Source organism: Cryptomeria japonica, unplaced genomic scaffold (assembly GCF_030272615.1).
Source record: "Cryptomeria japonica unplaced genomic scaffold, Sugi_1.0 HiC_scaffold_421, whole genome shotgun sequence".
In the NCBI taxonomy this organism is placed as follows: Eukaryota; Viridiplantae; Streptophyta; class Pinopsida; order Cupressales; family Cupressaceae; genus Cryptomeria; species Cryptomeria japonica.
Window position 1 is genome coordinate 42971 of NW_026729241.1, and position 7030 is coordinate 50000.

General features: G+C 63.8%; 1 non-coding gene across 1 annotated transcript; it reads left to right on the forward strand.

Annotated features, from left to right (window-relative positions):
- Nucleotides 1-5386: 5386 nt before the first annotated feature.
- LOC131871527 (5S ribosomal RNA) lies at nucleotides 5387-5505 on the forward strand. Its single transcript, XR_009369742.1, has one exon. It is a non-coding gene; the product is annotated as a 5S ribosomal RNA (ribosomal RNA).
- Nucleotides 5506-7030: the final 1525 nt, after the last annotated feature.

The window sequence follows — 7030 nt, forward strand, 5'->3', positions numbered from 1 at the left end:
AAAAAAATTTAAAATGAAGGAAACGCGGGTGCCAAGGTGTGCGCGCCCGGGTGCGCAGCCCAGCCAAGGTGTGCGCACCAAGGCGCCCACCCTGGCGAAGGTGCACGCAAGGTGCGCACCCGAGGCAAACCGGACAATTAACCCAACTTTCGACTTCGCGCGCACCTGCGCACCTTGGAGCGCACTTCGGAGCGCTCCTTGTTGCGCACCAATCTTGGGCACCTCGGAGTGCACCATGGCGCCCACCAAGGTGCGCACCCGGGGCAAACCGAGCTCCGACTTCGTGCGCACCTTGGAGCGCACGAAAGGTGCGCACCATGGCGCCCACCAAGGTGCGCAGCCCAGCCAAGGCGTGCGCATCAAGGTGCGCACCCTGGCGAAGGTGCGCACCCGGGGCAAACCGAGCTCCGACTTCGTGCGCACCTTGGAGCGCACAAAGGGTGCGCAACCCAGCCAAGGTGTGCGCACCCCGGGCAAACCGAGCTCCGAATCGTGCGCACCTTGGAGCACACTTCGGAGCCCTCCTTGGTGCGCACCGATGTTGCGCACCTCGGAGCGCACCCGGGGAAAACAATGCAATTAACCCGACTTTCGACTTCGTGGGCACCTCGGAGCGCTCTCGGGTTCGCACCTCGGAGCACACCGAGGTGCGCACCTTTGATGCGCTGCCTTCACCAATTTCCAGAAAAGGCAAGAAAACATTGAGAAGGTGTGCGCACCGAGGTGCCCACCCTGGCGAAGGTGCACGCGAGGTGCGCACCCGGGGCAAACCGGGCTCCGACTTCGTGCACGCCATGCTGCGCACCTTGGAGGGCCATGGTGCGCACCTTGGAGCACACTTCGGAGCGCTCAATGGTGCCCAACCCAGCCAAGGTGCCCACCGCGGCGAAGGTGCACGCGAGGTGCGCACCCGGGGCAAACCGGGCTCCGACTTCGTGCACGCCGCACCTTGGAGCACACTTCGGAGCGCTCCTTGGTGCGCACCAGGGCGCGCAACCCAGCCGAGGTGCCCACCCCGGCGAAGGTGCACGCGGGGTGCGCACCCGAGGCAAACCGGGCTCCGACTTCGTGCACGCCATGGTGCCCACCGCGGCGAAGGTGCACGCGAGGTGCGCACCCGGGGCAAACCGGGCTCCGACTTCGTGCACGCCGCACCTTGGAGCACACTTCGGAGCGCTCCTTGGTGCGCACCAGGGCGCGCAACCCAGCCGAGGTGCCCACCCCGGCGAAGGTGCACGCGAGGTGCGCACCCGGGGCAAACCGGGCTCCGACTTCGTGCACGCCATGGTGCCCACCGCGGCGAAGGTGCACGCGAGGTGCGCACCCGGGGCAAACCGGGCTCCGACTTCGTGCACGCCGCACCTTGGAGCACACTTCGGAGCGCTCCTTGGTGCGCACCATGGTGCCCACCAGGGCGCGCAACCCCGCCGAAGGTGCACGCGAGGTGCGCACCCGGGGCAAACCGGGCTCCGACTTCGTGCACGCCGCACCTTGGAGCACACTTCGGAGCGCTCCTTGGTGCGCACCAGGGCGCGCAACCCCGCCGAAGGTGCACGCGAGGTGCGCACCCGGGGCAAACCGGGCTCCGACTTCGTGCACGCCATGGTGCGCACCAGGGTGCCCACCGCGGCGAAGGTGCGCACCCGGGGCAAACCGGGCTCCGACTTCGTGCACGCCGCACCTTGGAGCACACTTCGGAGCGCTCCTTGGTGCGCACCAGGGCGCGCAACCCAGCCGAGGTGCCCACCCCGGCGAAGGTGCACGCGAGGTGCGCACCCGGGGCAAACCGGGCTCCGACTTCGTGCACGCCATGGTGCCCACCGCGGCGAAGGTGCGCACCCGGGGCAAACCGGGCTAGGACTTCGTGCACGCCGCACCTTGGAGCACACTTCGGAGCGCTCCTTGGTGCGCACCATGGTGCCCACCAGGCCGCGCAACCCAGCCAAGGTGTGCGCACCAAGGTGCACGCGAGGTGCGCACCCGGGGCAAACCGGGGTCCGGCTTCGTGCACGCCGCACCTTGGAGCACACATCGGGGCGCTCCCGGGTTCGCACCGGCGTTGCGCACCGTGGTGGGCACCTCGGAGCGCACCGTGGTGGGCACCTCGGAGCACACCAAGGTGGGCAGCGAGGTGCGCACCTTTGATGCGATGCCTTCACTAATTTCCATAAAAGGCAAAAGAAAACGAGATTTTAAAATTTCCGTTTTGAAAGATAGTGAGAAAAAGGGAATGCTGGTGCCATCTTGAGCCCGCCCTGGTGCGCAGCCCAGCCAAGGTGTGCGCACCAAGGTGCCCACCCTGGCGAAGGTGCGCGCCCGGGCAATTAACCCAACTTCCAACTTCGCGCGCGCCAGGGTGGGAGCGCACCCAACAACCGGGCCTGGGAAGAGCCAATGCGAGAAACCCCACCAAACGCTCTGACAAAAAAAGAGGGGGCGCTCCAGTAACCCCGCTTCGGAGCGCACCCTGGGCAAACCCAGCCAGGGTGCCCACCCCGGCCAAGGTGCAGGCGAGGTGCGCACCCGGGGCAAACCGGGCTCCGACAACGTGCACGCCGCACCTTGGAGCACACTTCGTAGCGCTCCCGGGTGCGCACCTCAGAGCACACCAAGGTGGGCAGCGAGGTGCGCACCTTTGATGCGCTGCCTTCACTAATTTCCAGAAAAGGCAAAAAAAAGAGGAGATTTTAAAATTTCCGTTTTGAAAGATAGTGAAAAAAACGGAACGCGGGTGCCATCTTGAGCCCGCCCGGGTGCACAGCCCAGGTAAGGTGCCCACCCTGGCAAAGGTGCGCACCCGGGCAATTAACCCTACTTCCGACTTCGTGCGCGCCAGGGTGGCAACCGGGCCTGGGAAGAGCCAATGCGAGAAACCCCACCAAACGCTCCGACAAAAAAAGAGGCGGCGCTCCAATAACCCCGCTTCGGAGCGCAGCCGGGGCAAACCCAGCCAAGGTGCCCACCCCGACGAAGGTGCACGCGAGGTGCGCACCCGGGGCAAACCGGGCTCCGACAACGTGCACGCAGCACCTTGGAGCACACTTCGAAGCACTCCCGGGTGCCCACCGGCGTTGCGCACCGTGGTGGGCAGCGAGGTGCGCACCTTTGATGCGCTGCCTTCACTAATTTCCAGAAAAGGCAAAAAAAAATGAGATTTTAAAATTTCCGTTTTGAAAGATAGTGAAAAAAACGGAACGCGGGTGCCATCTTGAGCCCGCCCTGGTGCGCAGCCCAGGCAAGGCATGCGCACCAAGGTGCCCACCCGCGGTGCACGCCCGGGGCAAACCGGGCTCCGACTTCGTGCAGGCCGCACCTTGGAGCACACTTCGGAGCGCTCCTTGGTGCGCACCATGGTGCCCACCAGGGCGCACCCGGGGCAAACCGGGCTCCGACTTCGTGCACGCCGCACCTTGGAGCACACATCGGAGCGCTCCCAGGTTCGCACCAGCGTTGCGCACCTTTGATGCGCTGCCTTCACTAATTTCCAGAAAAGGCAAAAAAAAACGATATTTTAAAATTTCCGTTCTGAAAGATAGTGAAAAAAACGGAACGCGGGTGCCATCTTGAGCCCTTCCTGGTGCGCAGCCCAGGCAAGTTGTGCGCACCAAGGTGCCCACCCTGGCGGAGGTGCGCGCCCGGGGCAAACCGGGCTCCGACTTCGTGCACTGCATGGTGCCCACCAAGGCGCGCAACCCAGCCAAGGTGCCCACCGCAGCGAAGGTGCACGCGAGGTGCGCACCCGAGGTGCACACCCGGGGCAAACCGAGCTCCGACTTCGTGCACGCCGCACCTTGGAGCACACTTCAGAGCGCTCCTTGGTGCGCACCAGGGCGCGCAACCCAGCCAAGGTGCTCACCCCGGCGAAGGTGCACGCGAGGTGCGCACCCGGGGCAAGCCGGGCTCGGACTTCGTGCACGCCGCACCTTGGAGCACACATCGGAGCGCTCCCGGGTTCGCACCAGCATTGCGCACCTTTGATGCGCTGCCTTCACTAATTTCCAGAAAAGGCAAAAAAAAAAAAAAAAACGAGATTTTAAAATTTCCGTTTTGAAAGATAGTGAAAAAAACGGAACGCGGGTGCCATCTTGAGCCCGCCCTGGTGTGCAGCCCAGGCAAGTTGTGCGCACCAAGGCACCCACCCTGGCCAAGGTGGGTCACGGGGTGGGTCCTAGGGTGGGTAACGGGGTGGGTACTAAGGTGCGTGCCAAGGTGGGTCATGGGGTGGGTGCCAAGGTGGGCACCAGGGTGGGTGTGCACCAACCCTAGCCAGGGTAGGTCACGGGGTGGTTGTCGGGGTGGGCGTCAAGGAGCCAAGGTGGGTGGCAAGTAGCCAAGTTGCGTGCCAAGGTGGGTGTCGGGGTGGGTGCCAAGGATCCAAGGTGGGTGCCAAGGAACCAAGGTGGGTGTCTGGGTGGGTGCCGAGGTGGGAGCCAGGGTGGGTCCCAAGGTGAGTGCAAAGGTGGGTGCCAGGGTCAAGGTGAGTGCCAATGTGGGTTCCAAGGTGCCAGGGTCAGGGTGAGTGCCAATGTGGGTTCAAAGGTGCTAAGTTGGGTGCGAGGTTGGGTGCGAGGGTGGGTGGGTGCCAAGGTGTGCTAGGTGGAAGCCCGGGTGGGTCGGCATCCCATGGGTGTCGAGTTGGGTGCCTGATGGGTGCTTCTTGTCAAGTTTTAGTCGTCGGGACTCATTTCGAGCCTTAGAGGTCGTTTCTTGTCCGGTTGCCCTGTCTTCGACCTGGGAACCCAATTTTGGTCCTCGGGTCCCATTTTTTTTTGTCTCGCATCCCACTTTTGGCCTGTGGCCTTTTCGGGGTCGATTCTCGTTTTGGGCATCAGAGCATGTTTCTTCTCCTAAAACCCAATATTTGTTTATTAAGTCTCGGAACACATTTTTGTTCTCGTGGACCCATCATGGGTCTTGGAACGCATTTGTGGTCCTTGGGTCCCATTTTGCATCCCGAAACTTGTGTTTTGGTGCTTGATCCCTATTTTGGGTGCCCACCTTGCACCAAGTGCGCACCCGGGGCAAACCGAGCGCCTTGGTGCACCGGGGCAAGATCGAGCGTGCACCCGAGGCGCCCCGAACATGCACCAAGGTGCACTCGGCCCACATGTGAGCGCAGGTCGTTGCGCCCGAGGTGGTGTGTGGGCACCGCGTTGCAGACGGGACACTGCACGCACACGACGCCCCGTCCAGGTGCACGCACGTAGGCCGGGCCGGGTGCACACCCGACGCCCTAGCAAGGTGCGCGCACCCGGGCAGGGCTCACACTTGGCGAACGGGGCGCACTTCGCGAGGGAGGGTGTGCACCTCGACGGGGGTGGGTGGCCGGGGTGGATTCGCACGTGGGTCGCGGTTTGCTAAGTACACACTGCGACAAGCTCATAACGGGTGCGATCATACCAGCGTTAGTGCACCGGATCCCATCAGAACTCCGCAGTTAAGCGCGCTTGGGCCGGAGTAGTACTGGGATGGGTGACCTCCCGGGAAGTCCCGGTGTTGCACCCTTTTTTAGTTTTTCGCCGGGCGTCGCAATGCTATTTGAATAAACCTTTTGCCCGTTTGCGTTCTCGTCGGGGCCGGGCCGGGCCGGGGTGCGCTGCCCGCACTACCGCGCGCGCGGGGGCGACACCGAGCGCGCACCCGAGGCGCCCCGAGCACACAGGCCACGGTGCAACCCGGGCGTTGTGCGCGCACCCCGGTGCGCCCGAGGTGCTGCGCGCGCACCCAGGTGAAATCGGTGTGCACCTCGGCCAGTGCGCGCTCGGTCGAGTCGCGCACGTTGGCCAAGGTGCACGGTGATGTTTCTTACTCTAAGGTTCCGCACCAGACGCCCGGGACAGGTGAGCGAAGCTGGGCGGGGCCGGGTGCGCGGCCGGGGCAGGTGCACGCAGCTAGAGAGAGCTTTGGAGCACACCAGAGGTGCGCACCTTGGAGCACACTTCGGAGCGCACCAATGATGCGCTCCATTCAAAAGTTTCCTGAAAAGGCAAAAAAAGTTGAGATTATAGAATTTCCCACTTGAGAGATTGTAAAAAAAAAAAATTTAAAATGAAGGAAACGCGGGTGCCAAGGTGTGCGCGCCCGGGTGCGCAGCCCAGCCAAGGTGTGCGCACCAAGGCGCCCACCCTGGCGAAGGTGCACGCAAGGTGCGCACCCGAGGCAAACCGGACAATTAACCCAACTTTCGACTTCGCGCGCACCTGCGCACCTTGGAGCGCACTTCGGAGCGCTCCTTGGTGCGCACCAATCTTGGGCACCTCGGAGTGCACCATGGCGCCCACCAAGGTGCGCACCCGGGGCAAACCGAGCTCCGACTTCGTGCGCACCTTGGAGCGCACGAAAGGTGCGCACCATGGCGCCCACCAAGGTGCGCAGCCCAGCCAAGGCGTGCGCATCAAGGTGCGCACCCTGGCGAAGGTGCGCACCCGGGGCAAACCGAGCTCCGACTTCGTGCGCACCTTGGAGCGCACAAAGGGTGCGCAACCCAGCCAAGGTGTGCGCACCCCGGGCAAACCGAGCTCCGAATCGTGCGCACCTTGGAGCACACTTCGGAGCCCTCCTTGGTGCGCACCGATGTTGCGCACCTCGGAGCGCACCCGGGGAAAACAATGCAATTAACCCGACTTTCGACTTCGTGGGCACCTCGGAGCGCTCTCGGGTTCGCACCTCGGAGCACACCGAGGTGCGCACCTTTGATGCGCTGCCTTCACCAATTTCCAGAAAAGGCAAGAAAACATTGAGAAGGTGTGCGCACCGAGGTGCCCACCCTGGCGAAGGTGCACGCGAGGTGCGCACCCGGGGCAAACCGGGCTCCGACTTCGTGCACGCCATGTTGCGCACCTTGGAGGGCCATGGTGCGCACCTTGGAGCACACTTCGGAGCGCTCAATGGTGCCCAACCCAGCCAAGGTGCCCACCGCGGCGAAGGTGCACGCGAGGTGCGCACCCGGGGCAAACCGGGCTCCGACTTCGTGCACGCCGCACCTTGGAGCACACTTCGGAGCGCTCCTTGGTGCGCACCAGGGCGCGCA